This window comes from Dipodomys spectabilis, unplaced genomic scaffold (assembly GCF_019054845.1).
Source record: "Dipodomys spectabilis isolate Male_0828 unplaced genomic scaffold, ASM1905484v1 ptg000054l, whole genome shotgun sequence".
In the NCBI taxonomy this organism is placed as follows: domain Eukaryota; kingdom Metazoa; phylum Chordata; class Mammalia; order Rodentia; family Heteromyidae; genus Dipodomys; species Dipodomys spectabilis.
The window spans coordinates 19,198,048-19,215,530 of NW_024870731.1; positions in this window are offsets into that span (position 1 = coordinate 19,198,048).

The following is a 17,483-nucleotide window of genomic DNA, read 5'->3' on the forward strand; positions in this document are numbered from 1 at the left end:
TTTGCTAACTCAAAAATGGAAAGCTTTTAAACTTTAACATCCTCTCTATCATTTTCATATTTCATACTTCACTCACTAGTGATCTCTGTTCCATTTCATCTCTCATTATTATTACATGTGGGTCTCGAGTGATACAAAGAACCATTTGTAAAAGAAAAAAAAAACAGTTACTGTCCTTCAAACTGTTATAGAACAAGTCTAGAAACAATCCCAGGCCCTTTAGAATTAATAACAAATTTCTCACCCATTCCATCAGCCATCTTCATTCTTAGCAGACCCCAGTTTTGATTCCAACCCTTTGGATCACCAGCCAACAAGTTTTACTTGAACATTCTAAGCTTTGGATTTAGATATTGTTTGATTTTAAAGGGCGAAAACAGCTGGGCTTGTGCCTATAATCCTGACTAATCAGGAGGTTGAGATCTGAGGATCTCCATTTAAAGCTAGCCTGGGCATGAAAGTCTGTGAGACTCTTATCTACAACTGACCAATGAAAAGCCAGAAGTGGAGCTGTGACTCAAGTGATAGAATATTAGCTTTGAGCAAAAAAGCTCAAAGACTGTGTTCAGATGTTGAGTTCAAGCGGCAGGATGGACACACACACACACACACACACACACACACACACACACACACAGTCATTCTTTGGTTCTGAATGATGAAATTGAAGATCCGGTGGGGGGCAGGGAATCACAGCTTCATAGAACAAATGGGGCCTCTCAGTTTCCATTTCACGGAAGCTTTTCTTCTCTCGTTCAGCAAAAGCAAACCTTTCCAGACAGATGCCTACCTAGCTCATAACACCACTAAAGTCTTTTTACCCTCAATGTTTGGTCACCTTTTAAAAATAAGATAAGGAATTTAGGCATTACAATAATAACACACACATCAAAACTGTGGAATTGTCTTATTCCTATAGTTTTCCATTTCATCATGCTCCTTCCTATTTTATGCTTATCATAATTAATTTTCCCATTTTTGCTTTCCAGTGGATATTCTTTTTGCTACATTCTGCCCTTTCTTCCTTTTCTCTTTTTTTGCTGTCCAGTGTAAAATCAACCCAGAATATATTCCCTATCAAAGTTCCAGAAAAACATCTTTTTTTTCCCAAAGAGTTTCTTTTCATATAATCCTGTCGTCTTTGCAATGAAATGTGGCATTTGGTTTATAGGATGTTTCAAAACTCTCGGTTTCTTTGGAGCTGGAGATGAAGGGAAGAATGAAAACTTGTGACTGGCAGGAAGTTTCCATTTTTATCTGTGAAGTTTCCAGTTGACAGTTATGCTTGTAGGTGATTTTTTTTTATCACTTTAAAAGTTGAAGGAGGACAAAGATTCATCCATTTCCATTCTAAAAAAAATAAAAAGAAATACCCACAGCACTTGTGAAGGTCTTGGAGAAATAATATCCCTTTAAGAACAAGTCCCTTTCCTTTCTGAATTTCTGGAATTCTATAGCAATCTTTCGGGACAATTACCTAGTATCCAAAGATGGGGAAGATCTAACTCACACAGAATCATAACCACTATCCTAAAACAATCTTCCCAATGGACCTTGGCATTTGTGATCAATGAAGCCAAGAGCTGCAGTTCAGATCCCGGCCAAGACATAGTCAATCTCTCGTTAGTAAAAGGCAGATAATTTAGAAAAGAGACATTCCAATCAATTCAGTAAGGTATCAGTGTCATTCTGAATATTATACAGTAAATTCTGTATCAGTATTTAACAAATTGTTGTGTAAGCATTACTTTGTGTTCTCTCTATTGTCTTCACTACTAGAAGTTGAAGACAGTGTTTTATCTTTGTTGGCCCATATTTGTATAGAAGCAGCATGATTTAGACCCGTTTTTAATCTGGCAAATAATTCAAAATGTATCTCATTATTATGTTTTACTTATCTCATTTATATAGCTTAAACAATAAAAAAAAAAATCTGAACTTCGGAACAATTAAGAGCTACAGATTAGGCTTGATCCAGAAATGAAGATGCCTTGCTTTTTTTCTGTCTTTCACTCAACCATTCATGATGTTAGTTCAAGCAAGAAACTCAAATTAGCACAGCAATTCTAGATTCCTTACCCTACTCACAGAATTTTGCAAAAGAGACTCTCCAGAGGAAGAAAGCCAACACCTGATCTGGAAATCCCAGCAGCAATATATTTGATTATTACAGTAATATGCTCCTCCCTAAGCCAATGACTACACAGTAGATGGGTGGATAACTATGCAATTAAGCTTTGTCCAACCAGAACTCTACTCATAGATTTTGGCAGAATCCCAAATCGCAATCATCTCTTCCATTCCCTCAGCAAATACAATATAGTTGAATCATTCTAGAATCTTCTCCCTTAACATGGATCATGGACAATATTCATAAGTCCTCTCCTCTTTCTATGGTTTGTGAAGTAAAGTTCAAATTTATCGTATCAGGGTTACAATATCTGAAATATCTGACCCACAGAATAAGCCCCTCTCTTTCATCCCTGCTGCCACATGATTAATTCTAAATAAGGCAGGAGATAAGCACTCTCGCCCTGAGGTTCACACAGCTATTCACATCTGTTGCCTGCCCCAATAAATCCCTAGTATAAACTGTCTTTTATTCCTTGGATACCCAAGTTCTCCCAGAGCCTGGAGCATTATAAGTACCGAGTAAGTATGCTTTTAAAATAAAAGAGCACAATGTGTTCCCTTTCTCAGGACTATTTTTTATCCAACAACAGTTAATACAAACAGTTAAAGTTGTTGATTTTCAAGTATTGGTAGGTGGCAATTGCAATTTTGAAGGCTAGGGACATCTTCTGGTTCACGTCTCTCTCCTGGCGGCTGGTCTGTGCTCTATGGAGTCCTGCAAAGTCATGAACATTCTCATCTTGTACCCCTTTTTCATGAAGTGTCTGTGGCCTGGCATGGTCATGGTTTTCTCTCCTCTCCTTCCAGGTCATACACGTTCCTTGAGGTTAGCTTTGCAAATATCACTTACACACCTGCTATACTTTCATCCATACTTATATATTAGGGTGTGTTTTTACAACTACAGAAATAAAAACCACAAGGTATAAAATTAATAGACTTAACTGCATCAGTTAACTCTGAAATTGCAAAATATCTCTTCCCACATTGGATCAGATGAGGAGATTTGATGAATACAGTCTACAGATAAGTTTTAAATTTTGCCTAGTGGTTAATAGAGTCTATCTGGAGCAGAGGTCTATAAGATTTTAAAGGAACAGCGAGGAAGCGTTTATCAACAGCTGAAGATCAGAGCAGAAATACTGATTAATGCTTGTTGTGGGACTGTGGGCATATCCTATGTGATATTTATAAGGTCTAAGTGTCACCGTTGGCTCCTTTTTTAAGTAATCCATAGCCTGCAGCTCTGTGTCCTCCACACAGTAACTGCTTTATTATTTTAAATGGAAAAACAAATTCTTAATCTAAATTTAAATTTGAAACCAGCCATTTAAGTGAAACCAAAACACATTTATAGAAATCTACAGATTTCTTTTCCAAAGCATTATTTTTTTTCAGAAGTTTATTTTTACTTTGCTACTTTGAGACCTAAAATGTGGGTTTCTCTAATTTTTTAAATGCTATTTCAAAAATTGAAACAGTTTTCTCTGGGGAGAGATCTATATATTCAGCCATGACTAAAAGCTTTTAAATGAGAGTTGTAACCATGTAATTGATGAAATCATATGTTTCGGTCATTGAGAAATTTCTTTTATTTTGGGCATGGAGTATTTATTTTTAATTTTTCAAATAATAGTTTTATTGCAACACAATTATATACCATAAAGTTTATCTTTTATGACAAGGACCAGATTGTTCACTTCAAGTGGTGACAGGGATAACAAATTTTATGAAATTCCTTGCAACCCCAGGATTGAGAAAAAGATCAACCAAGCCATGCTTTTCCCAGGACTGCTTCATTATGCACACCTCTCATTCTTGCCTTATCTTATCTGGTGTAAATACCCCTAATGGTAGACCGCTGGGCACCATCATCTTTCACATGGCCACTCCCATGCCTACATGTCTAGATATGTATTCTCTCTTGCTTTGTTCTACTAGTAAACTTCTCTGGTCTCTATCTTGGTATGTCCTGACATTCCTTTCTGTGACAACAGTATGAACCCAGGACCCCAAAGTGAGACTCAACCTCAACTTTTCTCTCTCTTTCTTTCTTTCTCTCTCTCTTTCTCTCTCTCTCTTTCTCTCTCTCTATTCTGTCTTTCTCGTTTCCTCTCTCTTTCTCTCTCTATGTTTTCCTGATCTTTGCCCCAGCTTCCAGGAACCAGTGCAGGTAGGAAATACCTGAAAAGAAATGAGTTATCTAGGAGATCCCTTTTGAAGGAATGAGGCCTGTGTCTGAAATGCACAGCATAGGCTGTTATCAATCTGGGCAATTTGTCAGAAATTCTTCTTCCTTTTCTTCTTGATCATGTTCCTGGAATTTAGTTTTTCTTCTCCTCTATTTCGAAGACAAATTAAAAATCTTGGAGAAGCTTTCTTAATGAAGATCAAAATCTTTGGGAATGACAGATTTTGAAGCTGACTTCAGAGTATTCTTGAAGCCTGAATCCTTATCTATAAAATCACCTATTCTAGTGAATTGTTTTGAGGAAATTTAAAATAATGAAGGTGATTAAATATAAATGAGATAATGCTTAGTTCACAGAAGATTCTGAATCACCATTTCAGGTAGGGCCTTTTCTTTCCACTAGAATGGAGACTTGAATAACCCAAAGAGCATTCGGGTAATAGTCATGTGATATGGATTTTGGTTATAGTTTAACTACTTTTTACCAGCTTGCCTCTATGAGTGTGAAGATCAAAGCTAGGCCTGTGTTTCGATATGGTTAAATTGGAGATAATCTCTTGCCTCTTTTTTCCTCAGAGATATTATTCTCTAAGACTCATGAGTACTTAAACATGTGCTTTATACATGTGTGAGTAATGTGTAGTAACAGAATTTCTTTTTCTTCAGTTCTCTGGACAGGTTCCATGCATGATTCATGCCCATAATAGCAACAAAGGACTAGAAGGGGGAAGCATAAGCCTGGAATCCAGTACCTGGCATGCCACTGACTGCAATCAACACTTACCTCATGACACAGATTCTGTAAGATTTGGGAGCAAAGGTCCCATCTTTCCCCAATTTCTGAAACTCTTTACTAAGATAAATTTGCTACACTTAAATGAAGGTAGAATCTTCCAGCAGGGGGCAGCAGCAAATCCTCAGCTTTTATTGATAGAGCACAGAATCATCAGGGAGTAACAAAGATCATATGTCTAGAGTCCATATAAATTTTATTACCAATCCTGCATTAGAGCAGAAGCACTTAGTGCCAGATACATGTCCCTATATGCTCAGTGAGTTGTTTATTTTGGATGGAGACCAAGGAGGAAAGTCAAAATCTGTGACATCTGCTATAGAGAACCTAACAATATCAATTCTAGCTTGTCTTCCTGAACTGTAGAGTCTAGCAAGCTAACAACTATATTTAAAACTCTTATGAAGCTAGACACAACCCAATGACTTAGAGAGGAATGGGGAAAAATGAGGCAGTGCCCTGCAAGATAATCTTTGTCGAGCTGGTTCGGCTACTCTAGACCACAGGGAATATGCTAAGATCCAGATTGTAGCATCTTTAGTAAGATGGTGCCACATCTCAGTGAAACATCAGGGATGTTTCTCAGTGAATTTGATGAAGAATTCCAAGATAAACTTTGTTCCATTTGGCTGCATTGTTCTCCACAGAGTATCAGGTAAATATGAATCCCTGTGAACCACTTTAAACCATCTCCTAGCTCCTTCTAATAGCTGCAGCAGATTCTGTAGTCAGTGACTAAGAACCCTGGCCAACCGTGTTCCACTGAGACATCCTTATGGAAGCAAAAGAACCACTAAAAAAAGAACCAACCAAGTGTTGGAAAAGGTAAAAAGAAATATTATTTTCAGAATTTTTCTCTGTGTAATTGCTAATATTATGAAGTTGATACATAATTAGATATCTCACTCTCATGATGGTAGTCAACTGGGTGTTGTTACATTTGTACATTTGGTAAAGTTGATTTTTCTTCTCCAGTATTTCCAGACCTTTCTCCTAGATCTGTTTTTCCTCAAATGAAGAACAGCAACCGCCTGCCAAAAGTTAATAAGGATATTTTAATTAGTGTAAGGAAAGTCTCTTAATTTGCAAACACAGATATTTTTAAACTATGGTTTGTAAAATAAACACTGTTAAACAGATTTTGCCCTTCTGGAGGTGTTCTGCTGGAGGACTTTCTGGTTCTCGTGTCCAGAGCCTCAAGGCTCTACATGGGAGTCACAGTTTGTGTCTGGGAAGACATTTGAGAGGCAAAGACATTTGTACTTATTTTAGACAAAACAGCCAGCCAAAGATCATGTAGCAACCATTTACTTCCTCATTCTCTAGTTCCAACAGTTGGAGACTTGTCCTGTTTCTTTCAGATAGAAGGCCTGTTTCGGTTAGATGCTTTTCTGGGACTATATTTATTGTTTAAATCCTAACTGCTTTGCTAGAACATTATAATCTGTTAAAGAATGTCAAAAGATGATCTATCTCTCTTTCTACTCAAAGTGATAATTTGCAATTTTCTTGTAATTAATTAATTCATCTGTGGTAGACAATATGTGTGTTTTCCACAAACTATTTCCCTCTTAAGGTTAATAGACTAAGATCCCTCCCTCCCCCCCAAAAAAAGGTCCAGTTAAAATACATTAATTTATCTGACTTTATATAGTAAAAGGGATTTATAAATATGAATAAGAATATTGCACAGGAAGATCATCCTAGATTAGCTGAGTTGGCTACATAGGTGTGTGTGTGTGTGTGTGTGTGTGTGTGTGTGTGTGTGTGTGTGTGTGTGTGTGTGTGTACTGGTCCTGGGGCTTGAACTCAGAGTCTGGGTAAGCTCTTTCTCTCAAGGCTAGCACTTTACCACTTGAGCCACAGTTCTGACTTACTGTTGGTTGATTAGAGGTAAGAGTCTCATGGGTTTTCCTATTTGTACTGGCTTTGAACCATGATCCTCAAAACTCAATCTCTGAAGTAGCTAGGCTTATAGGAATGAGCCACCAGCACTTGACAATGTAAAGGTCTTTATAAGAAGGCTTAGGGTCAGATTCAGAGAAGGACACATGGTGTTGGAAGCTGAGGTCAGAGACAAGGTACTATACAGCCACCTTTGAAGATAAAGGAAGAATCCATGAGTCAAATAATACAGGCAGCCTTACGAAGCTGGAAAATGCAAGGACATCGATTCCTGTAAACAGCCTCAAGATGGAATGTAGCCATGTCAGCATGACTTCCAGAACTGAAAGATAGTCAATTTGTGTTGTTTTAATCTACAAAATGTGTGGCAATTTGTTGCAGCAGAAATGGTACACCAGTCCATGCCTCCAGAGTTTATAATTGGACAATATTTTTCAACTTCCTTTACAGCTAGATGTGGCCATATGACTGAGTTCTAGGCAATGGTAGCAGTGAAATGAAGTACTTCTAGGGTGGGCCAGATAAACATTTCCTAATGACCATACATAATCTTTCTCCTTCTGTTAGTTGGATGAAAAGGAGGCAACAAAGGGTGGTAAGTCACAATAAAAGGCTAGATTCCCAAACAGACTCCTCCTGCTCCTTGAATCTCCTCATGGAAATTGATCCACTAAAGACTTACAGTGAACTGATAAGGAAGCAAAAATACTTTCGTGTACTAATGAGACTAACTTTTGTAACACTTGGGACTCCCTGTGTTTTCACACTATAAGGGTTTCAGCTCCTGAAAGGTTGCCTGTGAGGTAAGCTCTCTTGGGAACTCTCCTGTGATGGCTCACTTAGAGACACAGTTCTACCTTGTAGCTCAGACATTCCTTAGTATAGTGTCGCAGATCACTATGGTGATGGGGCTGCTTACTCCAGGGCATCCCAGAATAAGAAACCCAAAAGAGACAAGAATAGGCCCAGATCAAGACACATCCCCTAAGGATAAGCTAGGAGACATCCTCTGAAGGTTCTAGAACCTACCAAAATAATACCACCAGATGGGGAACTATCATTCAGAACATGAATCTTTGAAGGACAGATCAAGTGAAAAGATAGAAGGCATTGGGAAGAAGGTACACAGGTATGCTTCAACCCCAAAGGTCAAAGGTGGCACACACAGTCCATTAGCTAGAATGAGTCACATGACCGCCTCTACATGCAAGGAAGCTGGGAAATGTAGTCTCTGAGTGGATGATTATTTCCCATCAATTACTGTGGAAAGGAAACTTGTGCTGTGGGTGACCACACTGAGTTATCTCCGTCAATGGTCAGTAGACACCTGCTCTATAAACATTTTATCATAAATAAGCCTCCATGGGGAAAAACAAAGGAGGAGGCAACAATGCTCGATAAGAAATGTAACCACTCTATACAGTATTTTTACAATAAAAAAAGTACAAAAATAAGACTCACACACACACACAATAAACCTCCATGAGATGGTTCTCATTATTTCCTTTAATTCACAGATTCTTAGAAAGATTGGCTAAAATACATCATGAAATGCAGGTAATATTTGGCCCATACCAGGATTTGAGATTTACATCCTTAGAACCTATAAGATAACATGTATTTTTTTTTTAAATCAAAGATACACGTATAAAATGAAGCAGGAAAGAGGCAGACTGCACCTGCTCTTCAGAAAAGGGATATTTACAGAACCTTTGGGGACAAGAATGGCTGAAACAAGACTGCTCAAATATCTTCTTTACGGGAGTAGGGATGACCCTTCTCTCTCCCCATGACCCCAGGGAATGGGTCCCTTCTCAACAAGATAGTTCAATGTTGGGGGGAAGTTCTGCTGTGATTTAACTTTTCACCATGCTCATCTACTTGTCTACACTCTCCCAGGAAAATTAAAAGATGAAAGTGTTTAAACACTGGAAAACAATCTATTCAAGAGTAAGTAGCTCCTTGGCATTTTGCTTTTCTTCCAGCTCCTCTCACAGCAAGATTGGAAGGCCACGTGGCTTCTCACGAGATTTCCCGCTTGGAATAGCCCTTGGTGGAGAAGCCAAAAGAATACCAAGATTTGTTTTTGGATGCCTCATTCTGAAAGATTAACATGAACTTTACCTGCCTCACAAAGGATGCTCTCTCCATAGACTAAATATACTGGCATGGATTCTATTGTTGGAAGACCAGTGAGGTGGATAATGGAAGCTACTGGATTAAGTATCACATGGAAAATCTACCATTACAACTCAATTAAGTTCACATCTTCAGATTACAGACATGATTGCCCCCCCCCCTTAGGCTTAAATGGACAAAGAATTAGAGAAAAGGGACCCAGAAATGCATAGCTTAAGTCCTCATTATAGGTAGCTTCACTGGCCTTGATTACTGTCATTATTTGAGTAGAACAATTTGGTTCCCATGAGATTCCTCTGGCCTCAGAGTGCAGCCTGACCATTATGGGCAATCATCCTCATTTGGGAGTGATCTGTCCTGCAAGGCTTTGCTGTTCCTTTGGGGGTAACTTTTGAACTTTGTCATAAAGATGGTATGGATCAGTGCTGCCTCTCCTGGAACCCATGGTGACTGTAAAGTGACTGTAGAGAAAATGGCTTAGAACAACCATAAAATAAAACCCCCAGTTCCAGGCTTTAATCCTGCTTTTGGTATACTTGTGGTAGCCAACACAGTTTCATTATCTGTTACAAATGTACTTTCTTTTTTTTGTTGTTTTACTTTTTTTATTGTCAAGGTGATATACAGAGGGGTTATAGTGACATAAGTAAGGTCATAAGTACATTTCTTGTCAAACTTGTTACCCTTTCCCTCATTTTTCTCCTACTTTCCCTCCCCTACCCCCAAGTCATACAGATCACTTCCAACACATTGTCTTGTGTACATCGCTGTTGCGTTGGTTCCCCCTTGTCCTTTGTCTCACCGTTCTGTTGTTTCCTTCCCTTCCCAAATCCAGAGAAACATTCAGATATAATATCAGGATGCCAAAATCAAATATAGTGACAACAGGGGTTATACAATAGGGGAAAGAACATACAAAAGAAACAAAAACAACACATAGCACATTAACAACAACAACAACAAAGAAAAAACTCTTGTCTCCATGCCTTGGAGTTCACTTCCCTTAGCATCGACTTATATGGTCATATGTATATAGCTATTGAGCTATTCTGCTCGATAGACTAGAAGTAGCATATGTCTTCAGTGTGAACAACAGCGCTAGTCTTTGAGTACTTATTGAGATTGCTTATAAGGAATTTCTATTACTAGATCCAGTTTACAAGGCTGAAGTTACCTGTGACTTGGGAAGCTGTAAGTCCAATGTTCTTTTCTTAAAGATCTTATCATCTCATCCTTCATTTTAAGTTCTCATTGCAATGCCCCATTACCCATGGCTAGCTGCTACCTATCACCTCTAACAGTAAGGAACATTTGAAATTTTTTCAACAAACATTCACCAATCTAAAAAAATCCTTTACTTCAATGGGCTCTAGGATATCTCCAACTACATTCTCACACAATTCCCTCTCTCTGACAGTCTAGCTCGTTCTCTGACAGACCTCTTCCCCCCTCCCCCCTGCAGACCCTAGCTCCCTTGCAACATTTCTTTCTGGCAGAGTTCATCCTCTCCACCCAAGGTTTCAAAATGCCTGACTCTTAATTTCTAATAAAAATGTTTTTAGTAAAAAAATCATTAAGATTAGTTACACAGCTCTTACAATGAATTTCTCATCCATCTTTGAAAATTCAAAATATATATTTCAGTTCCTACTCCAGCTTTTGACATAAGATCCAACATACCATAGCACCTCAAGAATATTGTCTAAATCTATCTGAAAAACCAAACCATAAACAGCAACCCCAAGTCCCATTTGGTTTGCATTGACTCAGTAAAACCTCAAGTTCACATGTTAAAAGGTGAAATGAAACATTCCTTCCCCCTACAAAACACAAAGGACATTTCCCAGTTAGAAACTGTAATCTTCCATTGGAGGAGACTGCTTAAAAACTGTTGGAGGGCCTGGAACCAGTAGCCCTGGCAGGAAAGTCCCTGAGACTCTTATCTCCAACTAAGTAAGGAAAAGCCAGAGGTGGAGGTGTGGCTCAAGTGGTATAGTGTTATCATTGAAGAAAACAACTCAAGTGCTCAAGCCCCAAGACCTGCACCAAGAAAAAAAAAATGTGAAGGATGCTTAAAATGTCTTCAAAAGCCAAGCTTCTCTCAATCCCAAAGGAAGACAAATAATCATTTGCATAAGAAAATACAGCAAGATTTATTTCTGTAGGAAGATTAAACACTTCCAAGGACTCAAGCCAAGAAAAATACTCACCCATGCTTTTGTCTCCATTTTATTTTAATAAAAAATATTGCTTTTCAATCAATTCTGTAGCATGTTGTCTGAACAGAAGAGTTGACAGAGGTGTTTCTCTTTAGGCAACTGACTTATCCAAGGTCTGGTTCACTGAAAAGCAGTCATGAACCCTGTTCTTCACTTTATGGGAAGACTTACCTGCCGAGCTTCCCTGCATCTTTAGTAAGATTTGCTTTATTAGAAACACACACAGATGTTACTTTTCAGAAGTAACATTTTAAATTATGTTGGTCCTTAAACGGAGCTTTTAAAAAATGCTTTGCCAATTAGTATCTCATTTTATTTTCACATCATTCTTAGAGTAATGATTCTTTAAATTATGGTGATAGCAACAGCAGTAATAAATAAGTGAGAAATAATGATGATGACTAATGTTTACTGACCACTTACCATATGCCAGGTGCTGTTTTAATGTTTGCTACATCATTTACTCTTTAATTTTCTCGATACATGAAATATGTTGCTAGTTAAAATCCCCCTCTTCATTGAGTCCTATTCTATTGAATTTATTTCTACCTCATCTACACTGAGCCTTATAATGTTTTAATCTCTAGAACAGTGAGCTTGGCTTTATAGGGAACTTGGCTGACGAGATTCCGTTAAAGATCTCAGGATTAAAAATAAAGCCTAAGTAGATAGTAGATTAAAGATAAACCCTAAGTCTTAAATCCAGTGACTAGTGTTTCTTTCTGTTTTTTGAGGGCTGTTGTTTTTTGGTAGTAGATGTGAACTCCAGGCCTTGAACTTGCTGGACTTGCTTGTTTGGCTGTTGCTCTACCACTTGAGCCACTCCTCCAGTCCAACTAGTTTTCTATGAAGAAAGGAAGAAGGAGGTTTGAGGTGCAGATTTATGGGAAGAAGCCTAGGGGGAAACAAACAGAGCTATGGAAGGCCAGAAACCACAAAAAGCCAAGAAGAGAACATGGATCTCCTCAAGTCCTAATTTCAGACTTTGGGTCTCCAGAATTGGGAGAGAGTACATTTCTGCTGCTTTACAATCATTTATTGTGCATCCTTAGGGGGAAAATACATTAGACATGCTCCCCGTTGGTGATTTTTTAAAGTGGATTCTTCCCTCAAAACCATCTGCCTACAGTGCAGGGAAAAGCAGAATGCCTATGTTATTGAGCTTGGCCCATAATAATGATTTATAACAAACCGCAAATTATTAGCAGCATCAAAAGATGGCTATTTTGAACTACTGGAAATAATGTATGAGAAATGTCTAGGAAAGAAGTAGCCAATAGATATTATTTAATAATTGTAATTTCCTTTGTCCTTGTCTTTTCTATGCTAGTTTTTGTCTACATCTCACAAAGTGGTTTGATAGAATGCAAACACTGCATTTCATTGAGATTACGATGATTTCTCATCAAGTTCCTAACATGACCAGTTGGAGATCTGACAGACTGGACTTGAGAAACCAAAATTAAAATGCAAGACACTCATACTTCAGGTTTTTGCCTGGTGAGAAGAGACTAAAAGCAATAACCAACACGTTATTTTTAGAAAATTTACAAACAGCATATGAGAAAGTAATGAACATAAGAACATCAGAGGACTTTAGGACAGCATCAGTGAGCATTTCTGGGAGCAGGACATGTTTTTATGATCTTTTAATGTCTTCAATAATGCTATAGGATTATTATTATCAAAGTCTACTTTACTTAGGTCTAGAAATAAACAGCCTGGAACCCTTCCATGAGGGCAGGTAAGAAAATTAATTAGCATGTAAGTGTTCTGCAAACATACAGGGCTCTACAAAGGTTAAGCAATAACTGGGAGAAAAACTTCCTCAAAAACTTGTTATTGTCATCAGCGCTGATACATAATTGTCATGAAAACATGAGAGAAAAGAAAGAGGAATAGTTCAAAGGCAATTGGCATGTTGATAGAAAATGTGGAAAGGAAGACAGTAAACACATGGAGGCAGACTAAGCATTACTTTTTCCAAAAGTTTTAATGAGCTGACAGAGGGAATTACCAAGCTGTGCTTGATCATTTCTGGCAAGTTATCAACAGCTGATAAAGGCCAATGTATCTTTAAATAATATATATTTTTAGTATGTATATAAATTATATATATATATATATACACACATAATGGAATTCTATGCTTCCATCAGAAAGAATGATACTATCCTATTTGTTAGGAAACAGAAAGATTTGGAAAAAAAATCATATTAAGTGAAGTAAGCCAGATCTAAAGAAATATAGGTCCCGTGGTTTCCCTTATTTGCAATAACTAGTATATTATCTAGGATAATCTTATCAGATGAGCAGAATAACTTAAAAGCTATGTACATATGACCATATAAGATGACACTAAGTGAAATGAACCCAAAGATATGGACACAAGAGGTTTTTCTTTGTTTTGTTGTTTTTAGTGTAGTATTTGATTTTTTTTTTGTTTCTTTTGTATGTTCTTCCCCCTATGGTATATCCCCTGTTGTCACTGTATTTGATTTTGGTGCCCTGCATCTTGTATATACATTTATCTAATTAGGGGAGGGGAAGGGGAATAACAAAATGCTGAAACAAGGACACAGGATGACCCATTGCAACAATGAGACTCACAAGACACTATGTTGGAAATCAACTTTACAACTTCAAGGTGGGGGCTGGGGAGGAATATGGAAGGAGGGGAGGGGAGGGATAGTAGGAGCAAAACAAATGAGGAGGTAACAATGCTTGACAATAAATGTACTCATTACCCTACTCATGTAACTCTAACCCCTTTGTACAGCATCTTTACAATAAAATAAAACTTAAAAATCTACAAGCATATATACAGGCCTCATTTGTCTGCTGTCTCCTGGAAAATTGATCCATACTTAGTCAGTACTTACTTAGGAAATGGTCTGAACCTGGAGTATTACAACATTTGGGGACCCCATACTATTAAAGTAGAGGTCCAGGCCTAAGAATCAGGATCCTACTAACCTTCAGCGCAGTCATTAACTACGTGAGCTTGAAAGAGGAAACACCGGGAACTTACAGAGCTCAAGTTAATTGATCTTAAATGATGCTTCTTAAATGATCTTATGAGGTAACTGGTCCACAGGGGGCCACACACTCATCCTACGTCATTCAAACCATTTTCTTCATGGCTTCACTACTTGAGGTCCTTCTCCCAAACTCCCACAGCAAATCAGGCCTTCTCCAAGGAGATCACCCATGGTTCATATTTCACCTAACATTTCAGCAATTTAGGCATTTGTTATTTATCTAACCGAATTAGTTTTCTGTAGGGCATGTATGGAGGAGAGGATGAGGATGAGGAGTGCTTGAGCACATGGATTCTAGCGTTAACATTCTGAAAGGGTCAGAATCCATTTTCAGCAATTACTTAACCTCTCTGTGCCCTTGTTTCCTTATGCATGCAACAGAGATAGCAACATTTGTTCTCCCAATAAATCTATTTGCCAGAAGAACAGTCCTGCACATAACTAATCACTTTTCATCTCTACCAGTGGCTAAGAACAGAGTATATATTTCAAAATTTACACAGAACCAATTCATGATGTTCAGGGAGATGGTAAGTGGGCCCTGGGTAACAAGGGCGGTTTGGGAGAAGCCAAACGTGGTTTCTCATTCTAGCTCTGCTGTCAGTTACCAATTCAATTCCTAAAACTTAAAATGACCTCATGGTGTTTTCTTCTATCTGAAAGACCTCTCTTTTCTTCAATTGGGAAGAACCTTCAACTGACAGATTATCCCATAATTGACAGAATTTGTGTCATGAAAATGGCCATATTAACAAATGCAGTCTACAGATTCAGTGACACTGGGACTTGCAGTAATAACAAAATCAATCCAAAGATTTATATGGAAGCAAAGGACTTCAAATAATAAAAGCAAACTGTAGCAAAAAGAGTAATGCTGAAGAAACCACAATACCAAGCTTCAAATTATACTACAGAACCATAGTAACAAAACACAGTGTAGTATTAGCATGAAAACAGACATGAAAATCAATGGAACAGGCTAGGAGATCCAGGAATAAAACCACACAGCTATAGTCATTTACCTGCTATTATCATTATCATTATTATTATTATTATTATTATTATTATTATTATTATTATTATTATTATGTTGCCAGTGGGGTTTGAACACTGGGCTGGAGCACTGTCCCTGAGCTCCTTTTGCTTAAGGCTAGCAAGGTATGACTTGAACCAAGCACCACTTATGGCTTTTTCTGTGATTAACTGGAGATTCAAGTCTTACAGACTTTCTTACCCAGGCTGGCTTCTAACTGCAATCCTCAGATCTCACCCTCCTGAGTAGCTAAGATTTAAAAAAATATTGTTATTATAAAGGTGATGTACAGAGGGTTTACAGTTACTTAAGTCAGGTAAAGAATGCATTTCTTTTTGTACAATGTCACCCCTAGTCATCTAACCTTTGACAAAAGAACCAAAAATACACTGGAGAAATGAGAGCCTCTTCAATAAACGGTTCTGGAAAAGCTGGTTATCTACATGGAGAAGATAACCAATACAGACCTCTCTGTATAAAAATCTGAAAATCTGAAATGAATACAGGAAAACTCTGGAAGATACAAGCACAGGAAATATTTTCTGAATAGGACTCAAATTGCCTAGAAAATAAAAGCACAAATTGACAAATGAAACTTAATCAAATTTAAAAGTTTCTGCACAACAAAAGCAGCAATTACCAGAATCAAGAGACAGCCCACACAAAGGGAGTTTTAACCAGCTATTTAATAGACAAAGGATTGATACCCACAATTTACAAAGAGATTTCAAAAAACTGAACAGCAAAAGAATAAACAGCCCAACCAATCAATGGAAAAATGAATTGGACAGATAATTCTCAGTAGAACTACAAATGGCTAATAGATACATGACAAAACGTTTAACATCCTTAGCCATAAAGAAAATACAAAACCCCATTACATCCCTGGCTTTTATGTATACTGAATTGGTCTTTCTATTTTTCAGAGCCTGCAAGAACATAGAACTGGCCCAAAGACACTTTCTGTATAAATCTGGACCCAAGTCCAGCATCCAAAATTCTGATTTAAATTCATCTTTGTTGTCTGGTTGTGAATGAGTAGAGCATGTCCTGGGGACAGGATGGGGTTTGGAATCAAGGACAAGACAAAGCTTTGGCCACTCGAGGTTCTAGCCTTTTATGATAGAAGGACTCACAGAAAGAAACCTTACTTTCCCAAAAAAGGATTCCCTGTTTTGTTCTAGAAAGATCTTACTATTTTGTTTAAAGGATCCAGAAATTAATTTCCTTGACCTGTTTTTACTTCCATTTCATCTTCTAGAAACTAGTTTGCAATCTCACTAGATGGGCACAGAAGGAACCAGAAAATGTCAGGAAAGCCTTTGAGTATTTCATGATATTAGATGTGGCAATATGTGTGAAAATGCTTGGGTAAATTGCAACTTTCTTTGTATGTCTTCTTCTTTTTAGTTACTTAGCACTGGAGCTCTCAAATTGTAGCATGCAACAGAATCGCATGGTTTGTTGAATCATTGGTATAGATTTCCAGGCCCAGTCAAATAGATTAAGACATGTATATTTCTGGCTAGGACTTCATTCTGTCATGAGACCACACGTGTTTTTCAATATCAGAACATGCCAGTCCTGGAGCTTGAACTCAAATCCTGGGCTTTTGTGCTCAAGGCTAGCACGCTATCACTAGAGCCACAGCTCCATTTCAGGTTTGTTGGTGGTTAACTGGAGATAAGGGACTCATGGACATTCCTGCCCAAGCTGGCTTTAAACAGTGATCCTCAGGTCAAAGCTCTTGAATAGTTAGGCTTACAGGCATGGCCACCAGTGCCAGGTCACATTTTAAGAGCTGCTGTCCTATGGGAAAAGTGTCTTCCTTATGGGAGTCATAATCTCTTCCTCATCTTGGCTCTTTACCTTGATATTTATATATGTAATTCATGTTATAGAACACAAGTTATTTCCTTCTCCCTAAGAATGGTTCTCAGTTATGTAGCACTGAGATCCTATGAAGCCTGTTCTATGCCCCAAATTAGTGATTTGGTGCCACAGTTGACTGACCTTAGATTACTAACTA